This window comes from Pinus tabuliformis, chromosome 1_1 (assembly GCF_031772625.1).
Source record: "Pinus tabuliformis cultivar Carrire ecotype Pingquan chromosome 1_1, CPIR1, whole genome shotgun sequence".
In the NCBI taxonomy this organism is placed as follows: Eukaryota; Viridiplantae; Streptophyta; class Pinopsida; order Pinales; family Pinaceae; genus Pinus; species Pinus tabuliformis.
Genome location: NC_142297.1, coordinates 249,141,115 through 249,157,222, shown reverse-complemented (window position 1 = coordinate 249,157,222; position 16,108 = coordinate 249,141,115).

Genomic DNA, 16,108 nt, shown 5'->3' with positions numbered 1-16,108 from the left:
GATTTCAATTGAGTTTCTTTGCAATACCAACTTGTGTTCACTAACATGTTTTCCTTTCACCCGTAGGCTGACTTCCCATGACTTGGTCTTTGACTGGTTCTTCTGTTGACTTGGAGAATTGCACATAACTGGAGGGAAACAAGTGTTTCTCTCTATAATTGCACAGTGTATCATGGAAACCTGCTGCTCTCCAAAATTGTGCAGAGCATGCATGCTGCCTTCCGCTTGAAATTGTGTAGAGTAGCCCCTCACTAGGCTTGCTCTTAGAATTTGTGTAGTTCTAGTTGGAAGCTTTGGCTTCAGTCAAGAAATTGTGCAGAGCTTGACGGGAAGACAAAGCCACTCAACCCAAAAAATGCACAGAAGTCATCCATTTCTTGTTTTCTGCTACATATGCTCACAACTTGATTGGTTTCCTCTAAGACTATCAATCCTGCCTTGCATGCATGGCAATTTTTTTCTAGAAAAAATGAAAAAGAGAAAAGAAAAAGAATCCCTAGATTTTAGGGATCTATTTTTAGCAATTGCCTGTTACATGCAAAATTCATTTTAGAAACCTCTGGCCAAGCCTCACCTTTTCCTAGATTTGTGGCATGCGCGTTAGAATGCTCGATCTCATAAAAACTATGTATTTAATGCTTCAGAGCTCATTCTTCACTTCGATCTTGGAGATCTCGCATTACCAACGCCTCTAGGGACCTTTGACACACCTATTACAACTTTTTTCAGGCAACTCCACTTTTCATTTCTTTTGTTAATTTTTTGTCACTTTTTGTATTTTGGTTTGTGTGTGTTATTTTCTTGGTTTTTTTGAACATTTGTTGTCGTTTTAATGCATGTTATCTCGTAGAAGCATTCTTTCAAGTTTTCCATTGCATTTCCTTGTTGTCACATGTATGACACTGTTTCTACACTAACGGTCATCGTTGCAGTGACTCGCTTCACACACCTCATTTTTTTCCCATTTTAATGAATCCTACATTCACTCATTGCATGCACGTTCATTCAATCATGTTTGCACCCAGTTTCACACATGCATTCAGTCCTTACTATTTTCAGTTGCCTTTCGATGGGTCTGAGTTGTGTTGGCCAGGACCTTGCCTTCCTGGCTTGCACTGCACATTCCTGCGATGGAGGGCCTTCACTCTCTCCCAAAAATTGCATAAACCCTTCCTCACATAGACCTCCTAGGATGTGCTCTACACAATTCTGAGAGGCAGGTCCTTAGTTGGCCCCCGGAATTGTGAAATGCAATTTTCCCTTGTTGCAGTCATGCTGACTGAAACTATGCATTATGTAGTTCTAATCCTCAGTAGGCCAAGATGGACTATTCTCTATGTAGTTTCAATAGTCATTCAGCTCACTGGTAGTCGAGACTATGCTCTACATATTTTTTGCAATCAGTCTCCTAGCCTCTCCTAGAGAAAATTGTACAAATTTTCCAGTGTTATATAGGAAACTGGCCTCCTCACCAGGTCAGAGGAGCAAGATAGGATGAATGAAGGATTGACCAAGTTGGTGGGCCCATTTTTCAACCTGATGCTATCTAGGAACTAACAACCTACTTTATGAAGCTTCCTAGCAAGGCATAGTGTTATCGGGAAAAGTGTCTATCTAGATCTGCTCTATCCCACTAAGGTGTGACAGCAACCTTAGAAACAAACAGAGAAAACTACTTTTGTATTCTTCTTTATGAGCTATAAACGAAGAGGAATAGGATGAACAAACCTGTGTCTTGCGCTAGTCCTTTGATCCAATCTCTCTCTTCTTCGACAGCTTCCAGCTACCTGCTCCCTTGCTTGCCCAGCTTCACCAAGTACCTGCAAGATCACAGAAGGAAGAAACTATACAAAGACATGGGCTTATATTCATAAATAACTTAGGATCAGATTTAAGTTAACCATACAAATGCAACAAACATCAATGAAACACAAGCATGGAGAAGAAACTCAAATAGTTTTATTGATATATAAGAAGATCCAGGAGGAGTTACAACCGATGATTCCTGACCCAGCATCAACCTCCCAGCAAAGAAGTCCCTTCTTCAAGCCCAACAAAGCATAGATCACCCAATTCTCTGATATGTATCTCAAAACCAACAGCAATTCCTTACAATGTGCAAAATTCCAGCCTCCTGGATCTTTGGGATGAGGGATCCATATATAGATGTATGTAAGGAGGATGAGTCAGCTCATGAATTGATTAGTGGATTCTCTCTGTCAGTTCTTGCTTCCACTTGGAGACTGAGAGCCTCTTACTCATCCTTGGTCAAATTCAGTGAGGCAAGTGTCATTGGAGAAGATTCTGGAAGCTTCCATTGTCTCTCCACCTCGTGGAATGACTTTTCCACTTGTCATTTCCCGCTCAACGTACCCTGGTAGTGCATTTAGGTGCGTTGCAACGCACCTAGCTAGTGGACTTAGGTGCTATGCAACGCACTTGGCTAGTTGAGCAACTGAAATGATCCTGATTTGACTAGTTCTGAGCAGTTTCTGGTGGAGAACTTCTGGGAGAAGTTGTATTTTGTTGACCTTGTTCCTTTAGGAGTTAGAACAACACTTTTAGGGACTTAGGAACCCTTGGTTTATGGACATTTCATGCTTAGAGCTGTAAGGCACAAAAATGTCTATAACACATAGGGTGTGTTAGTGCCTAGGGTAATTCTATTTCTTACCTCGGGAAGGGAATTAGTCAACCTTAATGAGGTTCCATGGGTCAAGGGAAAGGATTATCCTCTCATGCTATATATATGAGGATAGGGCCATTGTGGAAAGGGTCGAAACATTTGAAAGGATTTCCTATTGGCTATCGAGACTAGTCTCTGACTAAGGCACTAGAAGAGGTTAAGAAGGGAGAGAGAGAGAGAGAGAGGAGCTCGAGGAGTAAGGGAAGCCTAATAAAATTGATGGTTGTAATCACCCTTTTATACATAAATATAGAATCGCAATTGTGTTGTCCACTCTGCGGCATTGGTAGTGTAGTTTGTTTACATATTTATGCAATGTCATTATTATGAGTGGCTTAGATACATGCAATTAGATATCTTTATACTTTAGTGTATTGATTGTCAAAGCTATATGTTGTGATATTACGCTTGCCTTATCTATGTGTAGGTTTTGATTTGGAGCTCGCTAAGGGGTCTTACACTTCACTACATTGCACTCTCCAACAACAACACACCAAGACTTGAGGTAATAAGACTTTCTTCATGCTTTGATTCTCATTTGTTTAACATATATATGCATGCATCTCTGTGCCATCTATAGCTAATATGACAGTCTACCAAGGATCCCATGAAGATCCTTGAGGGTTTCTACATCACCAAACACCCGTGCATTAATCACTATAGAAGAATTGGTGACTCCACTGCGGACTACAGTTAGTTCCCAGTTTTCTCCGAGAAACTTCCTAGATCGCTCTTTCTTCTCCTTCCTGTACTTTTTCATCCCCTCTCTAACCACTCAAGACTATACAAAACCCTTCTCTCAGTGCTCATCCCTAGATATGATCCTTACAACCTTCCTTTTGAACCTTTTTCCTCACTAATACTTTATACTAGTGTAAACAGTGCATTATAAAGCATTGTGGCCTCACACACATTGCGTTAGTGCGGCCACTAACTCTCAGCACCCTCTATTACATAGCGTTAGCCTACTATTTCTTGATAAATAGATTGTTTTGTGACCTCATGGGTTCGGAAATCTACTTGTATACTGATCAAGGATCTATATCTATGCTTGTTTGATTGATCTATGTCCTGAACACTTTTTTTCTTAGAGAAATAGCTTTACTTCTTAAAGTTTTTTTTGTTTCTTTAAATTAAAAAATACAAAAAATTTACTCTTTTCTACTTAGTTGGTTAGATCTACATTTATTTGGTTTCAAAATTTGTTAGTGAGCATTATAGTTCTGTTAGTTGTGCTTGTGTTTTACTAAAATGCATGCATGGTATATATATTGACATATAAATGACTCTTCCTTTGTTGAAGAAACTTATTCATCGAAAGTGAAATTTAAAAGCATTGTTTTTTCATGATTTGAGTCAGAGTCCCACATAACATCATACATCAACACCCCCACCAAAGTATCTAACAAAGTAAAATTAAAATTTACCGAATAAAATCAATCAATAACTCTTTTTAGAGTAAACACACATTAGTTTATGCTAGGATATTGGGTTAGGAAGTTGTGAGTTAACTACCCAAGATCATACACCGAAACTAGTGTCATTAATGAGGGAAATCCTTCTCCACTCATACTATCTAGGACCACTACAGTAAAAGTGGAGCTAAATATGAGACAACATCGAACTGTAACCGAAGGTAGTCCACCTTTGCTTACATCTCCTTTTGGGATACTATGTATCAGGGATCCCTTCGGGGATATCAAAGCTGAGTCAAGGACTCAAGTATCCTACCCACACAAGGTACTATCTGCGACTATGTCCCCCCTAGTAGTGTTTGTGATTTTAGGTAACCATAGTGGCCATACTTTTAGGGATGAACAAAAGGTGACTCGGGTGGGCTGCACTGGTACCTAACACAGATGAACCTACTCTCCCTTCGGTTTTTAGGAGGGTTTTAATCTTCACAAGAGTACTTGGCCCTTTAATTTGAGGTTCAGACGAAGCTCAAGAGTAATCATAATTGTACATTTGGCCAACTCTCTCTTTTATCGATTATGATACTGGGTTTCATCTCCACCAAACAGTGTTTATCAGAGAGGGTCATACCCTCTACTTGTTGATTGATTTCTTTAGTGTATTTTTTATTTTTTAGGTGCCAGATTTTTATCATTGATACTTTAATAAATATCACTATAAAATTTATTGATAAACTTTACCGGAAACTGTGGCTACATCTAGCCCTCATCGTCAATCTAGATGGTTGTTAGGTCTTCCCCCACTCATTGTGGAGGATCCACCAAGCCCAAATGAATCGGATTACTCATCTTCGGGCAATCTGTCTCCAATATCTAACATTGAATTAGTTTGGACATGCCACGATTCAAGCTTACCAAAAGATTTCTTTACTAGAAGTTTCTTTCCTCCATACAATCCTCTAATCATGAATCCATTGGGACCACTCTTGCTTTCGGTTGCATTTGTACCTCCTATGTCTTTTGTTGGACCTACACCTACCATCCCATTGATGACTAATGGGTCATGGGCTTTTGTGGACACTTTTGGTCCACCACAACCTCCCCAGTCAATAGTCAGTACCACACCTGTTATGAAACCAGCTCACAAAAAGATAGAAAAGATAGCTGAACGCCTTAGAATGCAGCCTCTTCGAGGGGGAAACCTCCTTTACATTACACAAATGAACAGTTCCTAGATGATACAAATGACAAAACCTCTTTTCTATATATAGGAGTCTAAGGGGTCACAATATAACCAAGCCGACCTAACAATAATAATATAAAGGCACAAAAATAACAATAAAGGGATTTTTTGGGGCATAGTAATAACAATATGGGGACAATAGGGGCACAACAATGTTAATAAGGGATACAACTACAATAGTAATGGGGGCATCACTAGTATTATAGGGACCTAACATGCCCCTCCACTTCAAGAAAGTGTTGTCCTCAATGCTTGAATAGTTCTGAATGCTTCTCTATAAAATTCTCATTCTCCCATGTGGAATCTTCAGTAGATAAGTTCTTCCACTTGATGAGATACTTTGAAATGGACCAATTTCGTAGCTGCCGAGTTCTTGTTTCTATGACTGCTTCCAGTTCCAATATAATTTTTCCTTCCTCGTCAAGTTCTGGCAATATTGTTTGAACTTGGAGCTTGTTGCCTATAAGATTATTTAAACATGAAACATGAAAAACTAGGTGCACTCGAGAAGCTGGAGGAAGCTCCAATTTGTATGCCATAGTACCAAGCTTTTGCAACACCTTGTACGGACCATAATACTTTGGTGACAATTTATTATCCTTCTTAGCTTGCTTGAGGGACATTTGTTTATATGCTTGTAGCTGTAGGAATACCTAGTCACCTACACCAAAACTTCCTTCACTACGATGTTGATCTACCTATTGTTTCATTCTATTCTGCGCCAACACGAGGCTATCCTTTAAGAGTTGGAGAACTTGTTGTTGATTCTCGATTGATGTTCCACTGCTTGAACCTTAGAATTTTCTCTTAAATATGATGTGATGGATGGTGGTTGATATCCATAAAATTCCATAAATGGGTCATTTTTGTTGCAATATGGAAGGAAGTGTTATACCACCATTCAGCTAGAGGCAACCATTTGACCCATTGTGTCTATTGATCAGATACAAAGCAACGAAGATATCCTTCCAAACATTTGTTTACTATCTCAGTTTGCCCATCAGATTGAGGATGATAAGATGAGCTATGAGCTAACTGAGTACCAAGACAAGAAAATAATTCTGTCTAAAAGTTTCCAGTAAAAATGGGATCTCTGTCACTTACAATAATATTTGGGTTTCCATGTAGCTTTTGAATTGTTTCCATAAATGCCGTAGAAACTGTACTGGCTTTAAATGGATGTGATAATGCAAAAAAGTGTGCATACCTGGTAAGTCTGTCAACTACCACCATGATGACACTCTTTCCCTCAGACTTGGGTAAACCTGTGATAAAATCCATTGAAACCTCCTCCCAACATTGGCTTGGAATGGATAAAGGCTATAATAGACATGGTGTCTTAATTGTTTCAACTCTATTTTGTTGGCATGCCAAACATTCTGCCACCAACTTTTGAATATCCGATTTAAGGCCATCCCAAAAAAAATCCTTCTTAACCCTGTGGTATGTTTTTAAAAATCCTGAGTGCCCTCCTAAGGGAGAAGCATGCAATTCTAGAAGAATATTTTATTTGAGTTTGGAATTCTTAGAGAGGTATAAGTGATCTTTGTACCATAACAAATCATTTTTCCAGCTAAATGTATCAAATGTACTGGAATATTGTTGTAACTTTCAAATAAGTTCCCACACTTCGTCATCATTCTTCCATTCCTCCCTTGCTTCGTTTATCCAATCTGGTTAGATAATAGAAATGGCGCACAACAATGCTTCCACATCCTCATCATTTATTGAGAGTGCATCTATCACAACATTTTGCTTCCCCTTTTTGTATATGATTTCAAAGTCATAACCCAACATCTTTGTAACCTATTCTTGTTATTCTTCAAAGGATAATCTTTGTTCTAAAAAGTATTTAAGATATCATGATCCGTTTTTACCTTGAAGTGTCTTCCCATTAGGTAGGGTAGCCATTTCTTAAGTGCATGTAGTATTGCCAACATTTCCTTCTCATAAATAGCTTTGTGTAAATACTTTCCCTTGATTGGATGACATTCAAAAGCAATGGGTCTTTCATCTTGCATTAAAACAACACCAATTCCATTTTTGGAAGCATCACATTCCACAATAGAGGTTTTTGTGAAGTCTAGTGTCGCTAAGACCAGTGCTTGGCACATTACCTCTTTAGGATGTTTGAAGGCCTTTGTTGCTTCTAGAGTCCATGAAAATGAATCTTTCTTCAACATTGTTGTTATAGGTGCTGTTATTTTCCAAAAATTCCTAACAAACTTGCGATAATACCCTGTCAACCTGAGAAATCCTCATAAATGCTTTATGGATGTGGGGATTTCCCATTTCTTAATGGTTTTAATTTTGCTAGATTCTACCTTAACTCCTTCATGAGATACAATATGACCCAGATATTCCACCTCTTGTACTCCAAAGAAACATTTGGATCTTTTTACATATAATTGTTTCTCCTCCAATAGTTGTAGCACCCTGTCAATGTGTTCAACATGATCCTTCCAAGACTTGTTATAGATTAGTATAGCATCAAAAAATACTAACACAAATTTTCTAAGGGTTTGAAAATGGGATTCACCAAACATTGAAATGTAGAAGGTGCATTGGTAAGGCCAAAAGGCATGACCAAAAACTAATAGTGACCCTCATAAGTTCTAAATGTTGTTTCCAAAATGTCTTGTGTCTTCATTCTTATTTGATGATATCCTAAACAGAGATCTAACATGGTGAAGTAAATTGATCCATGCAATTCATCCAATAATTCATCAATGACAAGAATGGGAAACTTATCTTTAATAGTGAGCTTGTTGAGCTCCCTATAATCCGGATACATGTGCCATGATCCATCCTTCTTGTGCACCAATACAACTGGAGGGGAGAAAGAACTTTGACTAGGTTGAATTATACCAGCCTCAAGCATTTCTGAAACCATACATTCAATTTCACTCTTTTGGGCATAGGGATATTTGTACGGCCTAATGTTTGGAGGAACACTTCCTGGAATCAAATGAATAGCATGATCATGATCATGAATAGGTGGGAGAACTTTGGGAGTCTCAAATACCTTGGAATGATTGCCCAAGACTTTTTGCAGATCTGGAGAAATAAATGATTTCGATATGGAAACATCTATCGAACATAATTGTGCAATTACACCTCGTTGTTCCTTTTTTAGAAGCTTTGTCATACCGTTAGAGATTATTATCTTTCATGGTTTCCCTACAATACCCCTTAATTCAACTTGCTTTCCTTTAGCATAAAATTTCATGAAAATTTCTTGAAAGTTAAAAGCTATTGTACCCAAGGATTGTAGCCATTGGACTCCTAGTACAACATCAACACCTCCCATTGGAATGGAAAGCATTGGCTATTCAATACATATTCTCCCATGGATAGCTTGATATTATGGAACTTTCCAAAGCAATTTATCGTTCCTCCATTTGAACCCACCACTTGACACTGTGGTGTTGGATATAGGAAGCAATTCAATTCATTCACCATCTTACAATGAATAAAATTATGGGTATTTACTGAATCAATCAACACTATTACCTTTTTATTCTTAATATGTCCTTCTATCTTGATGGTTTGAGGAGTGGTAATTCCAGCCAATACATTACAAGATATGGTAAGATTCATTTCTTCTTTATCTAGGCTTTGTTCCTCGAGTATATCCTCTTCTTTTCACCTTTCTTATTCCTTTTCTTCTTCCTCTTCACAATCTATGTAGAATAATTTCTTTTCCGCACACTTATGACCTTTAGTGTATTTGCTATCATAACTCTAACAAAGCCCTTTTGCTCTTTTTTCTTCCAATTTTTGTGGTTTCAACCTTATAGGTTGTGGAAGGCTAGGGGCAACAACACTTCCATCTTTATATTTGTGAGTGGTAGGCTTCCTAGTTGCCATAATTTTGCTTTCCATTTTTCTTGCTAACCTGAATGCCTTCTCTAATGAATTAGGTTCCCAAAGGAAAACATAATATTGGATATTATCCTTTAAAGTCCCTATGAATACATCAATCCTATGATCCTTTGGAATATTTTTGACCATTATGTTCAATTTTTGGAACTCCTCAATGTGCTCCATCATTGAACCCTTTTGTTTGAGACTTATCAATTGGCTAATAAAAGTGTTGCTTTTTGTATCCTCATAATGTGTTGTCATTTCTTCCGTAAAAATTGCCCAAGTGATAATTTTTTTATGAGAGAAAAGCCATTGATACCATACAAACTGATTTGGTTCCAAATATAAAGTTGCAATATGTACCTTTTGTGTGTTTTACACATTATTGAGATCGGAAAATTTCTCCATCTGCAGTATCCATGTTGCGGGATCCTTGCCATCAAACTTCGTCATATCAATTTTTTGGAATATGGTGGGTCTTTGATCCAACATTAGAGTCTATGAAATCATGATTAACATTTCTTTTGTTCTCATCATGAGTTTCTTTTACTACCCTTCCACCATTAGTGACCATTTCTCGTAGCAACTTATTCAAATTTATCTTCAATTCTTCCATCTTATCATCCATGTCATCCATTTTAGCATCCATGCCATTCATCTTAGCTTCCATTCCATCCATCTTAGCTTCTACACCATTCTTTAAACAATCCATCTTAGCTTCTACACCTTTATTTAAACCATCCATCTTAGCTTCTACATCTTTTTTTAAACCATCCATCTTAGATTCTGTTACTTTTTGTGCAAGTTACATTTGTTGCACTTGGTCTCGTAATTTTGATATATCATGTTGCATTTCTTCCTCTTCTTCATGATTCATGCTAGAACTTTCAATTTGCTTACTAGGTGTTTGCATTTTCTTTCCTCGAGGCATCAATTACTGACAATAATGCTTTACTATTCCCTTCGAATTCCTTCAAACTAACTTTTCAAACCAAGCTTATGCAAAAATTTAAATAGAAACTACACAACTTTTTTTCACTTTGTAGGAGCTTGATATTGAATCTGATGTATCTCTATAATTTCGGATCATCTACTTCTGAAATTGCGACCTGCGGTAGCCCTCTATCTCCTCTTTCCAGTGCCACCAATCTGATCTAATTTAGATTCTTCAAGGAAGAGTTATGCACAATCTCCCAAGATGACCTGATTATAGAACTTTCTAGAAGAGAGAAGTTGTATGAAGTGCCACATGTCACTACTTTGACCTTATTATCTGAAAAGCATATACAAGAAACTATAGTTTGTCCTCTTTTTGTAACTTCTGATGAAATATTAATCTGATAACAGAAAAATGTTATAGTGAAGATGCGACGATGACCTATTGGAAGCAGCGAAACCCTAGAATCCAAAGCTTTGATACCAAATGTTATGAAACCAGCTCACAAAAAGATAGAAAAGGTAGTTGAACGCCTTAGAATTCAACCTCTTCGAGGGGACAACCTCCTTTACATTACACAAATGAACAATTCTTGGATGATACAAATGATAAAACATCCTTTTGTATATATAGGAGTCTAAGTGGTCATAATATAACGAAGACGACCTAACAATAATAATGTAAAGGCACAAAAATAAGAATAGAGGGATTCTATGGGGCACAGTAATAACAATATGGGGACAATAGGGGCACAACAATATTAATAAGGGATACAAATACAATAGTAATGGGGGCATCACTAGTATTATAGTGACCTAACAAAACCCCTGATGGCAAACCCTTTTATCCCACCTGTGCCAGGTTCAAAACCTATCATGACACCCAACACGAGTGGAACCTAGTATATACCAATTTCCACCCCTTTTATGTCAGCTCTGAGACCTTCGAAAAGTGTTACATATAGCACTCCTTATAATGCTTCATATAGCATGGTTAGCATATGTCCCTTTAACAACCCCTTTGGTTGGAATCCATTATTTAGTTCTAACCCCTAGGTTCAAATGCTTGGGGGCACTGTCCCTAATATGCACATATCAGTCAAGAACGTTATAGTTCCCCCTCCATTGACAAGACAACAGGGACAATCATTGATTGACATGAACCCTCCTTATGCCATTCAAGGAGATATAGTTAATTACATGGCAAGTGAGATACATCAACAAGATCCCGCTCAATCCATATGGCCACCCCACTCTCAACCTCAAATGAGCCAAGGGAGCATTCGTTATCCTAGGGGCACTTATATCTCCCAGCCTAACAATCTATATGGACATCCATAATATACGATTGTACCCCAAGGAAATTACTATTCCATGCATCCTGTGTATAATATTGGGAACAATATGATGGGAGGACCGCAAGGATCCTCAAGTTAGTTTTCATCGCCTTGGTCTGATTCAGTGGCATCAAATACCTTTCCTTTCTTGGAAACGCTTGATATCATTGATTTTTACAAACTCACCAACGATCCCACCTATCACAACTTACTTTGGCCTCTAATCCTACAAAAAATTCCTATAGACATCCCAAAATTCAAGGGGAAACAATGGGGGATCCAGGTACACACATTACCACCTATCATTTATGATGAATTTCTAACTCCATGGTGAATGATAGTGTCCAAGTTCGGCTCTTTCCTCGCACCCTTACTGGAAATTTAGCCAAGTGGTACAATGAGTTACCACACGCATCAGTCAATATCTTTGGAGCTTTAGCGATGGAATTATTAAAGCACTTTTAGCTACCCATCCACTATGAAACTCGGATGGAACTCTTCACTTCTTTACGTCAGGACATTGCCACCCACATCTCTGATCACATCCATGAATGGAGACATAAGTGACGGCTAGTCGAAGCTCTCCTCCTAGATTATCTATTAGTGGATTGGTTCTGCAAATATCTTCTCCCTCAAATAGCTAAATATGTCACCTTAGGTGGTGCAGTGATGGAAGACCAATCAATTCATCGTGCACAATACTTAGATTTGATTTATTCATAGTCTGGCACATTATACAACACCATTCCCAACGCCTCTAGAAACTCCAATGCTCCCACTACTCAGCAACCCGGTGCACACGCAAATGGTATTATCAGCGCTACCTCTGGGGTTGCTATAAAACAACTTAGCGGTCAAATTTCCTTGTTGTCATTTGTCCCTGCTACCAAATTGTTTGCTCTTCCTACCACTACGATAAACTTTGTGCAGGCTACACAAAAACCCAGTGGTAAGAACAAGAAGAATATGAAAAGGACCACTCCTTCTGAAGAGAAGTCAACTAAGCAGTACAACCCAAAGAATAAAGTTGTTGCGCCTCTTGATAATGGAAAGGAGAAGCCCACCAAATTCCCTTGCAAAATTTATACGGAAGACCATATGACACATTGTTGTCCTCGTCTCCATGAATGCACATATTTCCTTGCTGAAAGGGATACTAGCCAGACCCCTACAGTCCTGAGCAACCCTTTCCCTACTCAGTAGTAGTAGCGCCTTATTGCAAACCAACCCCAACCCCAGCAAGGGGGCAATGGAGGTTCCCATCGTCCTTCAGCTATTGAAGGACCATCTACTATTTACACCTTTGAAATGGTAGACCTTCAAACATGAGCCAAAACTTATGGACCTCCAATCTCTAATGGAGAGGAAGCATCCTCGAGTCAAAAACCACCGCTACCTAATGATATTCATATTGAAAGGCCATTTTTTGATCTTGTGATTTCCCCCCAAAAGGGGCACTTCATCCCACAATTCATGATACATCTGCACGTGCTACCCAGAACTACAATATCGTAGGAGATTTGGTGCAAGCACCATCAGCTATGTCGGTGCTCGAAGTATTGCAAACCTGTCCAGCACAAATGAAAGATCTACTTTCAGCAATTGGTGGGGTCAACCCTCAAAATTCCATGATTGTAATTTTCAAAATGGAAAAATGTAAACCTCCCCTTTCACACCATCTTGCATTTTAGGTGAAAATAGTTTTGAAAGGGCACGGAGTACATAGAACTATCATTGATGAAGGTGCCTCAACCTGCGTCATGTTGGCTTTAGGTTGGCTCACTTTGGGTTCTCCAACCCTATCACTGCCATCAAATTCCCTTAAAGCTTTCTACAACCACACTTCCATCCCAAAAGGTTGCCTAGCCAGCTACCCCATTACTTTGAGTGGGAAAATGGTAACAATGGATATCGAGGTCGTATATAGAAAACTCGACTATAATCTGTTGTTGGGTCACACCTGGACTTATGCCATGACCGCCATTGTGTCAATTGTCTTTCATATCATCCTATTCCCGTTGGATGGAAAGATCATCATAGTAGACCAGCTATCCTTTTGCAGCCCATATTACTCCCTGTTACCTAGAGGCTCCATACCCTTAGTGGGTGGTGTTCCTGACTCTTATGTCAGTATCAGTGCCAATCTATTGAAGGGATCTTCCCTGATGGGTTGTTTTCCTCTCCTGCCCCTTGTGGTTCCATAAATAGTCCCTATTGTATGTTCTATTCCTCACGAATTGACCATTCCTTGGATCCTCCCGGCCCCTTCAGACATTGACTCTTATAGAGACCAAATGCCGTTGTCACCAACCAAATATGCCTACCAAGCCATTCAATTTGCATCTAAATATCTGGTCACTTTGGTCACGACCAACAGTACCGCCTCCTCTCCCATAAATTCTCCTTCTAATGATCTCCTCAATCAACTCCTACCTTTGTACGAAGCTATTTGAGAGATCATGTGTTTAGAAGAGAAACCTTGGGAGGATTCTGACCATCACAATTCGATATCTAATTCAGACATGATTCCCATTCAAATCTTGTCTTTTGACACCCCTAAAATCATTCCCTCTCCTTATACAACTGTCCAAACTTTGGACTCAGAAGGGAACATGGGAAATCTTTCCAAGAAACTACGCATCAATATTTCAGTCAAGATAGGCATCATGGAAAATATTCATATTGGAGTTCATTACAATCCTGAGGACACTACGAGATTCACCTACCCTTTTAAGGACTTCTGCGTTGTTTTCCCTTTGTCTTATGAGGAAATACGTGGCATAGACCCTTCTATTGTCAAGCATGAGATCAAGAAGTATCGATCGTTCTTTTTGTGGTAATTTTCTTGCTCGTTAATCCAAAAAAACCTTGAGTATCCTTGTTTGGCCTCGTTAAACTACCACGAAGAAGAGCGAGCATTCTTTTTATTGTATTTTGCTTGCTCATTAATCTGAAAAAACTTTGAGTCTTCTTATTTGGGCTCGTTAAACTACTACAAAGAAGATATGAGAAGCAGTCGCTCCCTTGAACATGGCACTCCCTCAGCAAAACCTTCCTTGTGACGACCTCTCAATATGAACCTTACCATCCTATGAGTTTACCCTATATACCACGATGTTCTTGCATCTCTGTATCCTAACACTCTTTGGTGCTCATGAGTCTAATGCTGCATGGTTAAACCCTTTGTGTCATGCCTTCTATTGTTTAAGGGAAACCCTTTATCTTCTATTTCCTCGATCAAACCATCAAACATATCCTTTCATCATTCCCTTTGTCGTTTTGACCCAATACTCAAAAGATTCTTCAAAAAACAATCATTCTTGTCCTATTTCATGTCAACTGATGTAGGACACATTATTTCCTACCTTTCGACATGTCTCTTCCTATCGACTTCATCTAGGAAGCAGACCCAGAAGCACTTCAATGTCATGGAACTTGCAAACTTCGGTGGCAGGTTACCTTGTGTTTGGTTCGGGGTTTTCATTATTAGCTCTTGGCTAAACGATTCTATGAGTGTTCGACGACAAAAAAATTATTCACACTCGCTAGATTGTACTATGCATCTTGGAGACCATCACCATTACTGATGGTCATCCTCGTGCTTGTTAACAGTCTCCATTATTGACTAGTACTCAAACAATTTTGTACATGTTCAACATCAACACCTTTATTCACATGTATCAAACTATGCTATTACAGTGAAGTAGAAATCAAGACCTTGGGTAGAGGCTTACATCACTCAGCCTGGTTTCATCTCCCATGTTGCGTTTATTATTTTTAGGTGACATGTCATTAGAATGATCTTATGATGACATAGGTGGCACATTATGCTTATTGGCAACCACGATCATCATATCTCTTTGTTGATAAATCACTTTGACATAGCTACTAAGTATGGGAATTCCCAACTCAAGACATGGTTTTAGTTGCTTTATATATATGTGATGTATCAGGTTTCTCATATTCCTGAAGCTCTGATCTCTTTTTTCCAAAGAAGAGGACAATTATGTATAAAGTATTTCAGCCATCATCTCTGCCTCGATCTCACACTTTAGGGGGCATCTTTTATATAGGAAAATGACCTCCTCACCAGCTCATAGGAGAAACCTAGGATGACTGAAGGACTGACCAAGATCACAGGCCAATTTGTCAGGCTAATGTTATCTAGGGACTAGCAACCTACCTTATAAATCTTCCTTGCAAGGCATGGGGTTTGTTAGTGCCTAGAGTAACTCTGTTTGTTACCTCAAGGAGGGTGTTAGTCAACCTGAATGAGTTTCCATGGGTCAAAGGAACAAGTTGACTGAGAAATATCCTAAGAAACACTCCTATGTCAACTCACAAAAGCATGGAAATATTAGAGCTCAACCTGTTTGGAGGAATTACTATTCCTAACGAAGTCTACAAATGAGAAAGAGAAAAAAAGCATGGAAACAACTCCACTTTTGCCTAATGGAAGTCATGAAGGATTTGGCAAGGATTATCCTCTCATGCTATATATTTGAGGCTAGCGCCATTGTGGAAAGGTTCGAAAAATTTGAAAGGATTGCCTATTTCATTGTCGAGACTACTCTCTGACTAAGGCACTGGAAGAGGTTAATAAGGGAGAGATAGAGAAGAGCTG